A 16,828-nucleotide genomic window follows, 5' to 3' on the forward strand; every position below is an offset into this window, starting at 1 on the left:
TTGGAAGAAGGATGGGGATGGATTTGAAGGGAATGATACTGTAATGAGATTTGTAGTGTAAATTGATATCCAGGCATCACTGCCCATGCTGTCCCATTCCAAATTTAGAGAAGAAAAGATCTCAACCACAGATCACTGACCCAGAGCACAGATCTTGTCCTTAGAGGCGTAACTGCCACTGCCACGAGATAATTTGAGGGAGAGCGTATTAGTACAGAGAGAGTATGGCTGAAGGTACATAGGTTAGGTTAAAACTGGTCAGAAGGTATAATACCTGGTTATAAAAGGGGGAGATTGAGAGTTTGCACAAATGACAAGAAGTAGCCTCATGTGTTTCACTAAGAAACACTTTGTCTCTAAGTGGGGTTCATATTATGGATTGACTCTTTTCATTGCCATTCTGAGAATTTGTGGGAGAGGTCACCCCAGATTTCTAGGAGAAATATTTAATTACTGCTTTTCTGATTACAATATTTTATTAAATATCTTTGCTTTGAAAAAAATGGCAGGAGGGAATGAAGTGGGAGAAAGTAGGCCTGTAATAGGTCATGGCATAGTTATATATTTTCAATATAAATCAATTTGCTTAATAGTTTATATCATACTTTAAAGTGTTTGTTATGGGAAAGGACCTGTTTATACAAAAATATTTGTAGCAGCTCTTTTTGTGGTGGCAAAGAATAGAAAGTAAAGGGATGTCCCTCAACTGGGGAATGGCTGAACAAATTGTGGTATATGATGGTGATGGAATACTATTGTGCTATAAGGAATGATGAACAGGATGGTTTCAGAAAGAGCTGGAAAGACCTCCATGAAGAGATGCAGAGTGAAATAAGCAGAACCAGGTGGACATTGTACACCGTAACAGCAATATTGTAGAATGATCAAATGTGATAGACTTTGCTACTAAACAGCAATTCAATGATCCAGGACGATTCTGAGGTCTTGTGAAAGATAATGCTATTTACCTCCAGAGAAAGAACTATTGGAGTAGAAGAAATGCAGCTGAAAACATATGATTTATCACTTCTTTATTTGGGTGTGTGTTTGGTTATTTAAGATTAGTTGCTTACAAACAATATGGAAGTATGTTTTGCACATATACATAATAGATGTATAACCCAGAAAAAAATAAAAGCTTGAAAAAAAAATGTGTGTTGGAGACAAGCTCTCATCAACTCTGGGGAGAAAGGGAATGCAATACATCTTCCCACCTTTTGGTTGGTTGATCACATTCCCCCTGAATATTTCCCCAGAATCCAGGAGATCAGAGGCCTCACTTTGGAGACCACTTCAGTGGGCTATAGATTGGGTCTGACACATTTTTACATCCGCAGGGACCGATAAATGGAACTTTGCACACAATAGATGGTGTATAAATGTTTATAAATAGCGATAGTGAAGCCTGACATCCCGAGGATTGATTTTGTGACTTGCTTTATGAACGCAAGTTGACCTCATCATAATACAAACATGGGGCACAGCCCTCATCCCAAGGTCTCCATCTAAAGTTATACCTTAACAGGGTTAGGTTATGACAGGGAGGCAGGGAGAGATCGCCATCTCCTGGAAAAGCAGAGAACTGCAAGCAGTCTGGAACAAAAAAATTATGGGATTTTCTTTTAAATGTTTTTATACTAAACTTAAACACCTCCCCCCAAAAGAATGGATATATATATATATAAACATAACAACACAAAGAGGATTGAATGTGAAACTATGAATCTCGATTTAATACTGTTCACTTTTTAAAAAAGCACATATTGAATTCTGGAACAGAATCTTCAATAGCTAGCTTAGCTGGAAATAGATGGAAATATTCCACGAGATGGAAACATAAAGAAAATGACTAGGTGATGCTCTCTGTCTGCAGGGAGGTAGGAAAGCTGATGGTCCCGGAGCATTCAGGGCTTTTGAAGGAGACTCGCTTGCTGACTTCAGACAGCAATAGCCTTTATTTTTCCCAATTTTCCTCCCCGATGACTTGGAACCTGTGAATTAGATGTAATGAGGCTTAGATTACATCTAATCCCAATCCCAGGAAAGATATTGTGCAGAATACATGACTAGCCTGCCAGACCTATGGATTTTACCAAATGCAGAAATATAAAACCCTCAAATAGCCCATTAGACTCTTTAGACATCCCACCCCATCTCTCACCCTCAACAAGGTAAATTTTGTGATACTACTAAGTCAATACTTCTCTCTTAAATTTCCACCTGAGTTATCTGAACAATTCATAGCAACATCATGGAGGGTTGGCAAGGTCCAGATCTCCTATTCTCTTATAGAATGGCTTTAGTCCTTCACCTGGAGGGCAGTCCTGTTGGCAGTCCTTTTCTTCCTCCAAAAATTGAGTTCTAACATCTTACTGAGAAATTAATGACTGAAGAAATGTTCCTATACCCAATATATTTAATATATGTTTCTGAGTAGCTAAACCCTTTAACACAAAAATCACAGAATCAGAATTGGAAGGGTTCTCAAGAGATCAGTTAATAAAGTATACTGCTTTCAATGAAAATAACTTAGAAATTAAGAAATCATAGAAAGAACCTCAACATTAATTTTTAAAGTAATAGAATAAATTTTATCATATTGCAAGTACCTGGAGGCTAAGAACCCTATCTATTATCTATATTGTATTCCTCATGGCACAAAACATAGAATGTGGTTCAAGATTATTTATTGAGCAATATGGATATGATCAAATATGTGTTTACTAAGGAATATATGTGGCCTTAATATGTGTTTACTAAATAACACTGGCATGGCACAAGTTTAATGTTAACCTTAAGATGATGAAAATGATGAACAGAGTAATGTAAATAGTGAAAGGAGTAATGTAAATAAAGATTCATTTATTTCAGCAGGAAAAAAAAATCGAGTTCATATGGAAATCTCCTTCCAAATCCATTCCCAACTTTTAAGTCAGGAACCCTCTCAATCTCTTAGGAGCTCTAGAATTCAGGATTTTTTATGAAGGAGCCCCTGATTCTAGCAACATCTAAGGATTGCTGGTGACCTGTGTTCAGAGAAGGAGACAGAAAGGCAGAAGGCAGACAGGAACAGAGGTCCAGAAACTCCCTTCTAGGACAGCAAGGAGTCTAAGTGGATAGAGTGCCAGGCCTGGAGTCAGGAAATCTCGTCCACCTGAGTTAAAATCTTGCTTTCAGACACTTACTAGCAATGTGACCCTGGGTAAATCATTTAACCTTGTTGGCCTCAGTTTCTTCATCTGTAAAATAAGCTGGAGAAGAAAATTGCAAACCATTCCAGTATCTTTGTCAAGAAAACTCCAATGAGGTCATAGAGTCAGACATAACTGAACAACAAAACAGTCTTCACAGACTCACCTGGGCAAACACAGGTGTATCTGCATGTCTTGCAAGTTGCTATTTTCTGTTCTTAGTTAGAGAAGTAAGGACTCTTATCATTGCTTTATTGTACCCTTTGGATGCAAGGTCTATACTCTGTAATCTTGTTGAGTAAGTAATGTTGAGTAGGGGAAATTCACAATTGATCATGGGCTTTCCTGATTGATCCTCATTACAAAAATCACTGGTTACTATGGAGAGAGTTGTTCACTTGAGAGATGAGGTTAGAAAACTGATTTTAGGAAGTTAATGAGAAGAAAGGAAATAAACATGACTGTTGAAAAGCCCTTGCTAAAAGCTTTGAAAGGGAGAAGAAATATGGGATGATAGCTTGAGGGAGTAGTAGAATCAAGTGAAGGAATTTTTTAAAGGATGATATGTTTTATTTAAAATTCTTGCATCAATAATCACTAAGAATATTAGTCTATCTCTAAATGATCACCCTAGTGCAAATATCAATAATATGGAAACAGTTTGGCTATGGGGGGTAGGGGAGGGAGAGAACATGAATCTTGTAACCATGAGAAAATATTCTAAATTAATTAATTAAATAAAAAATTTCAATTAAAAATAATATTAGTCTATGATATATTGTGGCACAATTGAATGTAATAGACTTCTTTACTAGCAGCAATGCAATGATCCAGGACAATTCTGAGGGACTTTATGATAAAGAACTGTGGGAGCAGAAATGCAAAAGAAAAACATGATTGATCACATAGTTTGATGGGGATATGATTGGGAATGTTGACTCTAAATGATCACCTTAATGCAAATATTATTAATATGTAAATAGATTTTGAATAATTATACAATGTATAATCCAGTGGAATTGCTCATAACCATGGAAAAATATTCTAAATTAAATAAATAAATAAGAATATTAGTCTAGGGGGGCAGCTGAGTGGCTCAGTGGATTGAGAGTCAGGCCCAGAGATGGGAGATGCTGGGTTCAAATTTGGCCTTAGACACTTCCTGGCTGTGTGACCCTGGGCAAGTCACTTAACCCTCCCCCCCCCCCCCCCCCCCCCGCCCCATTGCCTAGCCTTTACCACACTTCTGCCTTGGAACCAATACACAGAAAAAAATTTTTTAAGTATTAGTCTAAAATTTTATTTTTCTGATTCGAATCTTCCTGGTGTAGTTAAGAAGATCATAGTTGTATCACAGGAGAAAGTTTGAAGAGATTACTTCATTTCTTATTTTGTAGTTTATGTAATATTGAAATTGTTCTTTAAATGTTTGATAGAATTTATTTGTAAAATCATCTGGGCCTATGGTTGGGTTTTTTTGTTTGTTTGTTAATTTTCTTTTAATACATACAGCTTGTAATTATCTGAGACAGGATTTTCGCTTTAATTGTCTGATGCAGGACTCCAGGCCCAGGGCTCTAGCTACTGCACCACCTAGCAGTCTCATTTGGATTTATACCAGAAATGATAAGATTGGTTCAAAATTAGGAAAACTATCAATATAATGGACTTATTATCACAGTGTCTGGCACATGGTAGGTACTTAATAAATGTTTTCTGACTATTAATAACAAAAACAATAAAAATCATGATACCAAGAAGTACATAAAAAGTCTTTGACAAAATATGATACTCATTTCTATTAAAAATGACAAAAATATAGAAATAAATGGACCCCTCCTTAATAGGGTAAAAAGTACGTAAAACAAAAAACCAGCATTATATGCAACTGAGATAAATTTGAGTCCTTTCCAGTAAGATAAGGTAAAACGGAAATGTCCATTAACACCACTATTATTTGACATTTTATGTCAAGAAAGATAAGACAAGAAAAAGAAATTGAGGGAATACCATAAGCACAGAGGAAGTAAAATTCTTGCTTTTTGTAGATAATATAATGGTCTATAAAGAGAATCTAAGAATATCAACTAAACATTAATTGAAACAATAACTTTAACAATGCAGTAAGTAGGATATGAAATAAGGCCACAAAAATCATCAGCAAATATTTTACCAACAAAACCCAGCAGGGAGAGGTGAAAAGAAAAACTCTATTCAAAATAATTATAGCATGTATAAAATATTTAGAAGTTCACCTACCAAAACACACATAGGAACAGTTACAAAACACTTTTTATAGAAATAAAGACTGACACAAATAATTCAAAGGATATTACTTGCTCATGGTTGGGATGCAATATCATAAAAATGACAATACTAACTAAATGAATTTATTTACTCAGTATCATATTAATCAACCTACCAAAGGATTGCTTTAGAGAGTCAGAAAAAATAATAATAAAATTCAGCTGAAGAGTCTCAAGGGAAATAACGAGAAAGAAGAAAGGCCAGACCTAGCAGTATCAGATCTGAAACCATACTATGAAGCAGTAACCATCAAAACTAATTGGTACTGACTAGAAAGTTGATGGATGGAACAAACTAGGTATACAACATACAGAAGCAAATTAACATGACAACATAGTATCCAATAAACACAAAGATCCAAATTACTGGGGTAAATGGCTGTGTGTGTATAAATATAAATATATACCATGATAAATTCCAAATGGAAACATCACACACACATATTTAACACAAATTCCAATACTACATAATCTATGTAGTAGTCAAAATTTAACCAATAAATAAAATGAAGCCATATCTCAGAGTATAATATTTATTAACAGGAGAAAGCAATTTATTCCTGAAGGACAGATTAATGGCAAGTTCATTTGCACCAATGAGACAAAGCAAAGGCAAGCAGCATCTTTTATAACTAGGTGTGTCTTTCTTCTGACTGATCTTAGTACATCATTTGGATCTCCCTTGGCAAGCTGGTGGATATATTGTTTAACCCCTTACCTTCTGTCTTAGCATCAATTCTGGGTATTGGTTCCAAGGCAGAAGAGTGATAAGGGCTAGGCAATGGGGGTTAAGTGACTTGCCCAGGGTCACACAGCTGGGAAGTGTCTGAGGCCAGATTTGAACCTAGGACCTCCCATCTCTGGGCCTGGCTCTCCATCCACTGAGCCACTCAGCTCCCCCCTCCCATGGATATTTTAATGAGGAGGTGGGTTAATAGTTTTTAGTTCTACATGTAATACCCAGTGAAATTGCATGTTAGCTATGGGAAGGGTGGGGGAGGGGAGGGAGGGAAATAATATGATTCTCGTAACCAAGGAATAATGTTCTAAATTGACTAAATAAATTAATTTTTTAAAAAATAGTTTTTAGTTCCACCACATTACTTCATTATTAGAGGGCAAGACTAATCCTCAAGATCAATCTGATTAGGAGAAGTAAGGCCACATAGTCTTTCCGTGAAATGGGGGGCTGGGGGTCCCCATAAGCTAAGGTCTTAGCCCCCCCAGATGCCTTGGAGGACTGGGAGTAATTACTTTACACTGTTATACCCTTCATATATTTGGTCATAAAGGTTTATTTTTCATTTTGTCCCCCAGTGTGTGGAGGGGAAGGGGAAAAGGGAGTGAAAAAATATTTTATTATTAAAAATAAAATTTAAATTAAAAAAAAAGAATTGCCTGACCTTCATAAGTTGGAGTCTGAACTAATAGATTAATTCACATAGGAATACTGGTCATAAATAATATAATCCAACATTAATTTTCCTTATCTACATGTTAAAGGTCATATCAACAAATTAGAGGAGTGTATTATAGACATTGAAACCCTCTTTTTCAAATCCAGGCTGCCATATTTGCCCGGCAAAGGTACCCTTCAGGATTCGAATTGTCTCTTCTGTACTAAGCCCACTACCCCTATCCTTCTCCACCTCCAGCTGGTGTCTCTTTATTATTAGGGCTCAGTTACTACTGCCCCAATTCCACTTAATTTGATATCAATTCACTTTTATGATAGGATATTTTCTTAGATGATTCAGTAAAAATAAAATATGAACATTTCTTTCCAACATCCCAAGTGCATACTCCTCACTCTGGAGGAAGTAGGCGCAAAACTTAGCTCAGCTCTTATATAGCAATGGTCAACACCAAGGCTGTGTCTAAGATCGTATTCCTGCCACGATGAGGACTTCTGTCAGCCATCTCTGGGCTGCTGTCCTCATGGTCACTCCCAAAGGTCATTCCTTGCTACTCCAGGGATTGGGATTGATGCTCCACTGACTGCAAACTTGGACTTTTTGCTGGGATGCCAAGGGTGGTTCCACTCTCTTAGTACTTCAGAGACATCAACACTGCTGTGGCTGCAAACCCAAACTGTGGCATGCCAGGATGCCTTGGCACCCTCTAAACCCTTGAACCTACAAGGTTAGAGGCTCTCTTCACCAGTCACCAGGAGCAAAGAAATAACTTTAAGCAACAGACTGCTGAGGCAAAGACTGAATGTTACTACATTCAGTTAAGAATAGTTACAGAAGATCCTTGCATGTGTCAGTGTCATGACAAGGCACTTGCATTATATATCATCATGAACTTCCTGGAGGCTTCCCTGGTTCTCCATGTGGGAAAGTTGCCTCTGTTGAGTCGAATAAGCTGATGAGGACTCTGCTTATGCCAGACTCCAGTTATAAGAGTTAAAAAGAAAATTCAGGGCAACTAGATGGCTCAGTGGATTGAGAGCCAGGCCCAGAGATGGAGGTCTTGGGTTCAAATCAGATCTCAGACACTTCCTAGCTGTGTGACCCTAGGTAAGTCACTTAACCCTCATTGCTTAGCCCTTACTGCTCTTCTGCCTTAGAACCAATAAACAGTATTGATTCTAAGATGGAAAGTAAGAGTTTTAAAAAATACTTTTCATAGCTATGATTAGGAGAAGACTTCATGATTAAATAAGGGATAGAGAGCATCATAGAAGATAAAAAAGATAATTTTGATCATTTGTAATCGAAATGGCTTTTGTACAAATGAAATTAATGCTATAAAATTGGAACAGAAGGGGCAGCTAGGTGGCTTAGTGGATTGAGAGACAGGTCTAGAGAAGGAAGGTCCCAGATTGAAATCTAGCCTCTGGTGCTTCTTAGTTGTGTGACTCTGAGCAAGACACTTACCTCTGATTGCCTAGCCCTTGCTGCTCTTCTGCCTTGGAGCCAATATTTAGGACTGACTCTAAGACTGAAGGTAAGGGTTTTTTAAGAAATGGAACAGAAATAGTTAACTGGAAAAAAATCTTTGCAGCAAGTTTCTCTGCCAAGAGTCTGTTATCTAAGATATATAAGGAAGTTATTCAAGTATGCAAGAATGATAGCCCCCAACAACATGGAAATAGGTTCTGATCAATACCCAGTGGAATTGCATGTCAGCTACGGGAAGGGGGAGGGGAGGGGAGGGAGTGGAAGAATATGATTCTTGTAACCAAGGAATAATGTTCTAAACTGACTAAATAAATTTTTCAAAAAATAAAATAAAATAAAAGCTGACACCAAATAGAAAAAAAAAAGAATGATAGCCCTTAGTAGACTACAAGGTAAATAGATATGAATAGGTAGTTTTCCAAGGAAGAAATACAAGCAACCAGCAGCCATTTTTTAAAAAGTGCTCTAAATCACCAATAATTAGAGAATTTAAAATTAAAATAACCTTGAGATATATAAACTCACATTTATCAGACTGACAGAGAACAAAAGTAAAAAATGACAATTGTTGGAGTCACAATGGTATACAGTTTGTTGAGCTGTGAATTAGCCTAGCTATTCTGGAAAGCAATTTCAAATTATGACACATGCCAAGCCTATACTTTGTCCTAGCAATAAATACCACTACAGGGGAGGTATATGGGGTGTTCAGGGAAGACTACTACCTCTGGTATGAGGGCTTGTTGAGTGTTTTTCAGGGTTGCTTTCTTCCTTTGGCTTCTACCTACCACCAAGCTCTCATTTATGGCTCCAAGAAGCTATAGCATGCACAGCATCCACACACTCTGGTATACCATCTTGGTAGATGGGCTAAACCAGGTAGCGGGTAACAAATAAGTCTCAAACAACAAGTATCAAACCCATTGGTGAGTTAGGGGGATGCCTGTCTCAGGCAGGTAAAGACTTTTTCCAAATGGAAGGAACAGATGAGAACAATTTATTCCAAAGGCCATGAACATGGTGGAAGTAGGTGCTGTGAAGTGGTTAATTAGACATTCATCAAGCCATTACATCCCGAACCATCACTGTTCATCTTGACTTTTGCCCTGCCACTGGACTTAGATGAGAGAATGAGGCTGATGACTTTGTTCAATTCTGCCTCACTTAAATTCAATTTATTCGTGAATCAAAAGACATCACATTTTAGCAAAGGACTGCTAAAAAAAGAAAAAAGGAACAAAAGATAGTCATTAAAGCATTTTTTAAAAAAGCACAGAAGGGAATACAAGGAAGTTCAGTAGGAAACAAAGATAAGCAAGATTACTTCAAATGTAATATGCTAAATTTATACATTTTTGTAACATAAATCAACCTGTACAATAGATTTGTGGTTTGATATATAATCTTTATTCTACTCTAGGTATTGAAATGTTCTTTTTATGTTTGTTAAATTCAGAATTTAAAAAATATTTTTTAAGTTCACTAGTTCTTTATCATCAACTCTAATTATAATCTTATATCTCTCCTAAAAAGCTGTCTACACTTATTTCTAATACCTCTCCTCTCAGTCAAGTCTTTGTAATCTGTCTTTCCAACCTCATCACTCAACTGATATAATCTCCAAAGTTACCAATCTTTTTTTTACCCCTTTCTTCTGTTTTAGAATGAATACTGTGGATTGGTTCTAACACAGAAAAGCTATGTGATGGGAGTCACAGCTAGGAAGTGTCTGAGGCCAAATTTGAACCCAGGAACTCCTATCTCTAGGCTTGGCTCTCCATCCACTAAGCACCCAGCTGCCTTTCCCAATGAATCAAGTCATATAGTCTTTTCTTAATCCTCATCTTTCTTGACGTCTCTGCAACATACTATTGACCACCCTTTCCTCCTGTACCCTTTTTCACTTTGAGTTTTTCTGACGCTGCCTTCTTCTGATTCTCTTCCTACCTATGTAACCCTTCTTTTTCAGTATCCATTGTTGACTCATCATCTATATTATTCTCCTTAACGTTGGGTACTTCTTAAGGCTCTGTTCTTCTCTACCCTTCTCTGTTCTTTTTCTTTTGGCGACCCCATCAGTTCCCAAAGGTTTAATTATTATCTCTTTGGAAAAAATTCACTGATCTATATAATTTCTATTCTCCTTCCAGTTTGCTCCTAATATTCAATCCTATTATCACCAACTACCTTTTAGGCATTTCAAACCGAATGTCCCAGAGATATCTCAAACTCAACATGTCCCAAACAGAAATCAATATCTTCCTTCTTGATCAAAGATACTCTTCTTCCATGCTTCCCTATTTCTATTAAAGATGCCATCTTTCTTCCAATATCCCCCACAAATCCAATCAATTCTCAAATCTTATCAAGTCTTGTCTCCACATCTCTTACATCTGATCCTTTTCTCCTTATGCACAATCATTACCTTAGTTCAGACCCTCACAGTATTTTTTCATTGGCCTCCTAATTGGTCCTCCTGCCTCATGTCTCTCCCTATTCCAATCCAACTTCTACTCATCTTGCCAAAGTGATTTTCCTTAATTATAGTTCTGACCATATTATTCTCCTCCTCAGTAAAAATCCAGTGGTTTCCAATTGCCTATGGGATAAAATATAAACTCCTCTATTTAGCTTATAAATACTTTTACAACCTGGCTTCAACCTAGCTCTTCAGTTTTATTATATTGTTCTCATTATTATGTTATATAAGTATTATATTATTTTCCTTCCCATTCTCTATAGTCTAGAAAACTGTTGCATAGTTTGACCCTGCCTGCCATGCTTCTTTTCCACATGGAAACAGAAAGGATTATCTTTTGGCATTTCTTTCTCCCAGAAAGCCAAGTTCAAAAACGTTGCCAAACTACTTGATTCTTACATTTCCACAGTAGCACTTGCACACACTATTATTACATCTCTCCCTGGGGCCAGAAATGTTGAATTCTCTTGCAAAAATTACTTGGAGTATACTTGAGATCTACGATTACACAGAATAAGCATTAAAAGAAACATGAACACTTGAAGGAGTAATTATCTTACCATCCCATATATTTATCCCATAACACAATTCAAAACAAATACACATAAACATTACAAGACATAGTCCAAGACAAAGCATCATTTGACAGGGTGCTTCAGTGTCTAAAAGTCTAAATATGAACATCCTAAAATGCATATCTATCCAGAATAACTAAGTAAATAATCACAGAGAGCAAACAGACATGAAGCTCCCTTACTTAAAGAACAAACAGAAATATAATCATTAGCCTATACACATATATACACAAGGAACAAAACAATGCAGCTAACAGATGCGTTTCTTTACTATAAGAAAAACACAAGTGTACAAACAAATAAAAATGACAGTCTAACCACAGTGGTAGTATAAGTTAACTATTACCTTCCTCTGACCTGGCTCACCTTTTTATGGGTGGAGCCACTCTTTTCAATTCCTCCTTTCAGGTTTCCCATGGACATGACTTTTTCCTTAGTTATCACCCTCAACTCTACCATTCCAGAATTGGAGAACCAAGGTCTTTAATTCTGAGCTAGAGAGGCAACAGAAAAAAGGCTTTGTACAAGGCATTGCCTCAAAGAAGGAGTTTTTTTTCTTCTTCTACATACCAAACCTTCTCCTACTATACTGTTATCTTCTTTGTAGAGAGATAAATCCTTCATGATCTAGATGCATTGTCATCTCTGATTTTGGAGTAGTACAATATATCATCAATTAAAAAAAGAAAAGTCTTTGCTTCTTCCTAAAACCCCAGCTGGTAGAAATCCCAGAGACTAGAAAGAAAATATCCTCTGTGTCTATAAGATTCCATAGCCTTTCTCTCAACCACCTTTGAGCAAATGAAAGACACTGGGTTAACCACAGTTTTATTTATTTTAACTTTTAGAGATTATAGAAAGAAAGAAATGCAAAAGAGACTTTAAAAGAAACAGTGATAAACTTTGGAATAGATTCTTGCTTTCTGGGGAGGGAGAAAAAGAGGATATAATTTACTGTCATTCTTGGCAAGCAAGATGAGCTACAAGATTGAAGCTTCCAGTAGTCCCAAATCCCTTCAGCCAAAGTTGTATTCTCAGCACTTCACCTCCAAGTCATAGCAGGAGCAGTAAAACCAACTCCACTGTGGACAATGAATACCCACCTAGCATGTTGCTCTCCCATCCTCTCCCGGTTAGTTCCTAATTGCTCTGCAATTGAAAATTTCTACCCTATGTCATGACTTAAGGTACTAGAGCATGGAGGCTAAGGCAAGGACTGGTGGCAATCCCCCTACCTCCACGACTATCACAGCAATGGGCTCCTCCTGTTGTGGCAACCTTGCACTCCCAGGGCTCCTTGTGATCATGCCTCATCTCACTTGTACTGACTCTGACATCATAGTCTCATGAGAGACATCTTCTGCTCTTCCCTTCTTCCTTAGGGAGAGAAGGGGCTGAGTTTACTGTCACAGGCTCTTTGGTTCTCCAGGGTTCAAGGAGATAAGCATTGGTGAACCCTAGTGACAATAGCAAAATAATAAAACAGAAGCCTAAAACAGAAGCATTAATAAGAAGCAAGGTATATTTTACAAGGGCAATCTCTAGTATTGTCACCTATATTATATCTGGTTCATCTGTAATATTATGTTGATCTGGTTACACATTGAATGGGTCTGGCTTTTTTGTGTCTAGCTGATGTCTGTACCTCCATACCTTAGTTGATTGATTATTATTGCTGTACCTATAAGCCTGCTTCCCTGAACCTGAACTGTTAATGTTTCCATACTTTGTAAATTGTCTCTGTAAATTGTACCCTAAAAGTCTATCTAGTGTAAGTACTAGGAAAGAAATGAATGGCCACTGTCTGAACTGGAGTGCCCCTCAATTCAAGACAAGGTTGTTTGGAACTAATATACTATGTCACTTTTACTAGAAATGTCAGGGGGCAGTTGGGGGCTTAGTGGATTGAGAGCCAGGTCTAGAAATGATAGGTCCTAGGTCCAAATCTGGCCAGATTCTTCCTGGATGTTTTACCCTGGGCAAGTCACTTAATCTCCATTGCCCTCCTACTCTTCTGCCTTGGAACCAATACACAGTATTCATTCTAAGATGGAAGGTAAGGGTTTAAATGTTGTTTTTTTTTTAATTAAAAAAAGGAGAAATGTCACTTTCTGAGGCAATTGGCTTGGTTAGTCTTTGTATAATTGGTAGGCAGTTTCTTTTGCAAAATCTGTTGAGGTCTATCAATTTTCTCTCCATCTGCACATTAGAAAGTCTCACTAACTTTCTTATGGTTAAAATGTATTGGTGGTAAATTGTCATTATGAGGCCTCCTCCATTTTCTGGGGTTATTATGTAAGTAGGCAAGTTGCCCAATTTTTCAATAACTTTGTATGAGTTTGCTTTCCATTAGCCTGGTAACTTGTGCACCTATTGAACATCAACATTTTCTTTTTAAAAATTTAAAATAAAATTAACATCTTTTGTTTTTTGCATCAACTATATTTCCCATCGTATTCCTTCCCCATTCTCTCCAAAAGAACCATCCCTTGTAACAACAGGGGGAAAGGATGAGCAAAACTAACCACATCAAATAGGTGTATTCTGTATTCCACAACTATGCTCCCTCTCCACTCCAAAAAAAAAAAAGGAGGAAGAGAAATTCAAATTTCAAGAAAGAACTCTAAAGTTTGAGGGTTTGAAAACTCATGCATCATTTTGGCCAGCTCTTCTGAGATGAAGTCCTGGCTAGATGGTAGACTTCCTTCAGCTGCTTTTTTAAGCTGAGAGATTAAGTATTTGCATTCTTTCTATCCTCTGAAATTCTAAAGGACAAGTCAATAGCATGGCTTGACCACACATAAGTAGAGTATTGTAAAGATTAAAATTTAGGGGAGATGGGGAGACTGAGGCAGGTAGAAATTAGTTTCTCTCTGCAAGGAGTATTCGAGTCTATTTTTTACAGTATGAAGCCTGGGACATTATTCCTAAGGTAGTTGAATCTGTGTCCTAGAAATGTCACATGCCAAAATCACTGAGATTCTTATTCTAGTCTTAAGTTCTGAACATGTTCAACAGCATGAAGTAGTAGGGTTTAGGCTTTAGGTCTTGTGGATTTTATTGTATAGTTATAGTCTTCTATATTTCACTGAATAGTTCATCTTGGTCTTAATAGATCCTGGTAGAGAATTCCATCAGTCAGTCAGTCAACAAACATTTATTAAGTGGTTACCACATACCAGACACCATACTAATTGCAGGACATACAAAGACTTGCTCCTACCCTCAGTGCTTTAACAACTGTGTATGCTTCATGGTTCCTTGTTGTGTATACTTGTGCCTACCTGGCAAAACTATTAGTCATCATTATGACATGACATGTTTTTCTTACTCATCTCCAATCTTCACCATCATCTCTGCTTGGAATCCTAGGTGTACTAGTGGGGATAATAATAGCACCTAGTTCCCTGGGTTATAAAGATCAAATAAGAAAACCTATGTAAAGTGTATTGCAAACCATAAAGCATATTTTAGTTATTATATTTATTGTTTATCTGTTGCCTTAAAATTAGTCTTTGCTTATTTTGGGAGAGTATAATATGTAGATATGTTCTTGGGTTTAAGAAACATAAATATGGGGGCAGTGAGGTGGCTTAGTAGATAGAGAGCCAGGCCTGGAGACAGGAGGTCATAGGTTCAAATCTGGCCTCATCACTTCCTAGCTGTGTGATTAGGGAAGTTCCTTAATGTTGCCTAGCCCTTATTGCTTCTCTGCCTTAGAATCAATACAGGGTATTGATTCTAAGACAGAAGTTGAGTTAAAAAAATAAATAAATATACATATGTGTATGCATTGACTTAAAATATGTTTATTTGCTTTGAATTTATTTATTTAATTAATTAATTTAGACTATTTCTCCATGTTCACATGATTCATGTCTTTTCCCTCCCCTTCTCCCTCCCGTAGCCAACTAGCAATTCCACTGGGATTAAAATATGTTTCTTGAAAATAGAGAATGTTTCCATTTTCTCTTTATACCCATGATACCTAGCTCAGCACACAGTGGGTACTTAAATGCTTGTTGATTAAATGACTGATTCAAACTCTAAGGTCCCTTCCAAATGTATATTTATGATTTTATAATAATAGCAGCTAGCATTTTCTATTGGGCTTTAAGATATGGAAAGCACTGTACATATATTATAGTTGAGGCTATAGGTTTTTTAATAGTGATATATGAAATTAATTCAGACTATTTATTGGAAGGACTAACATTGAGGCTGAAGCTTAAATATTTTGGCCACATGACAAGAAGTAGAATTCAATGGAAAAGACTGATGGTGAGAAAGACTGATGGCAAAAGGAGAAGGGGATGGCAGAGGATGAGATTTTAAAAAATCTTTTTGTGTAAAAATGCACATATATATATACACACTTCATTTGACATTTGAACCTCACAACAAACTATGATATTATTTGGACCTCATCATAAATCCTTTGAGGTGCTATTATTTCAATTTTACAATGAAGAAATTGAGGTTGAGAGATGTTAAGAAACAACATAAGGTTAAATAAACAGAAAGTATCTGAGACTGGATTTGTACTCGAGTCTTTTTGATTCTAATTCCAAAGCTATAATAAAAATAAATAGCAATTCTATAGTGTTTTAGGATTTGCATACAAACACACTCATAATGAGGTTTTGCAGTGGATAAAGCACTGGGCTTGGATTCAGGAAGACTCAATTTCCTGAGTTCAAATCGGACCTCAGACATTTACTAGCTGTGTGATCCTGGGCAAGTCACTTAACTCCGCCTCAGTTTCCTCATCTGTCAAATGAGCTGGAGAAGGAAATACCAAACTATTTTGGTATTTTTGCTTAGAAGACCCCAAATGGGGATCATAACGAGTTGGACACAACTAAAATGACTAAACAACAACAAATATATATATATGTAATTGTTTATATATATGACACTTCATTTGAACCTCATAACAAACCTTGTGAGATAAGTGCTATTCCTATTTTACACTTTAGGAAATAGGCTAAGACTGTTAAGCGACTTGCCCCCGGGTAATAAAGCAAGGAAGTGATTTGTACTCTTGTCTTCCATACTCCAAATCTCAAACTCTATTAATAATATACCTAGAATATATACAGTGCTTTAAGGTTTGCAAAACATTTTACATATATTCACTCTTTTCCCTGGGATACCTCATCGCCTTATGAACTTCGCCTTCGTCCCACCCCTCTATGCCCCCAGCTGATTCCTCCGGTTCCCAGGTTCGTGCACTGCCACCTCCAGGAATTCCTTCCACTTTTTCCGGGTCCATCAGCTCATCTACCCTCGAGCTAGGGCGGGCCTCGGCTCCTAGCAACCGCATCATCCGTTCCCTAACAACGGCGGGCGTTACGTATTACGTCATCAC

The 16,828-nt window shown here is 37.0% G+C and overlaps 1 long non-coding RNA gene across 1 annotated transcript; it reads right to left on the reverse strand.

Moving 5' to 3' along the window:
- Window positions 1-1,705: 1,705 nt before the first annotated feature.
- On the reverse strand, window positions 1,706-16,813 carry LOC103097437 (uncharacterized). Its single transcript, XR_462185.2, has 2 exons — window positions 16,614-16,813; window positions 1,706-1,991 (listed from the first exon to the last, which is right to left on the reverse strand). It is a non-coding gene; the product is annotated as an uncharacterized LOC103097437 (long non-coding RNA).
- Window positions 16,814-16,828: the final 15 nt, after the last annotated feature.

The sequence above is a fragment of the Monodelphis domestica genome, chromosome 2 (assembly GCF_027887165.1).
Source record: "Monodelphis domestica isolate mMonDom1 chromosome 2, mMonDom1.pri, whole genome shotgun sequence".
NCBI classification, from domain to species: Eukaryota; Metazoa; Chordata; class Mammalia; order Didelphimorphia; family Didelphidae; genus Monodelphis; species Monodelphis domestica.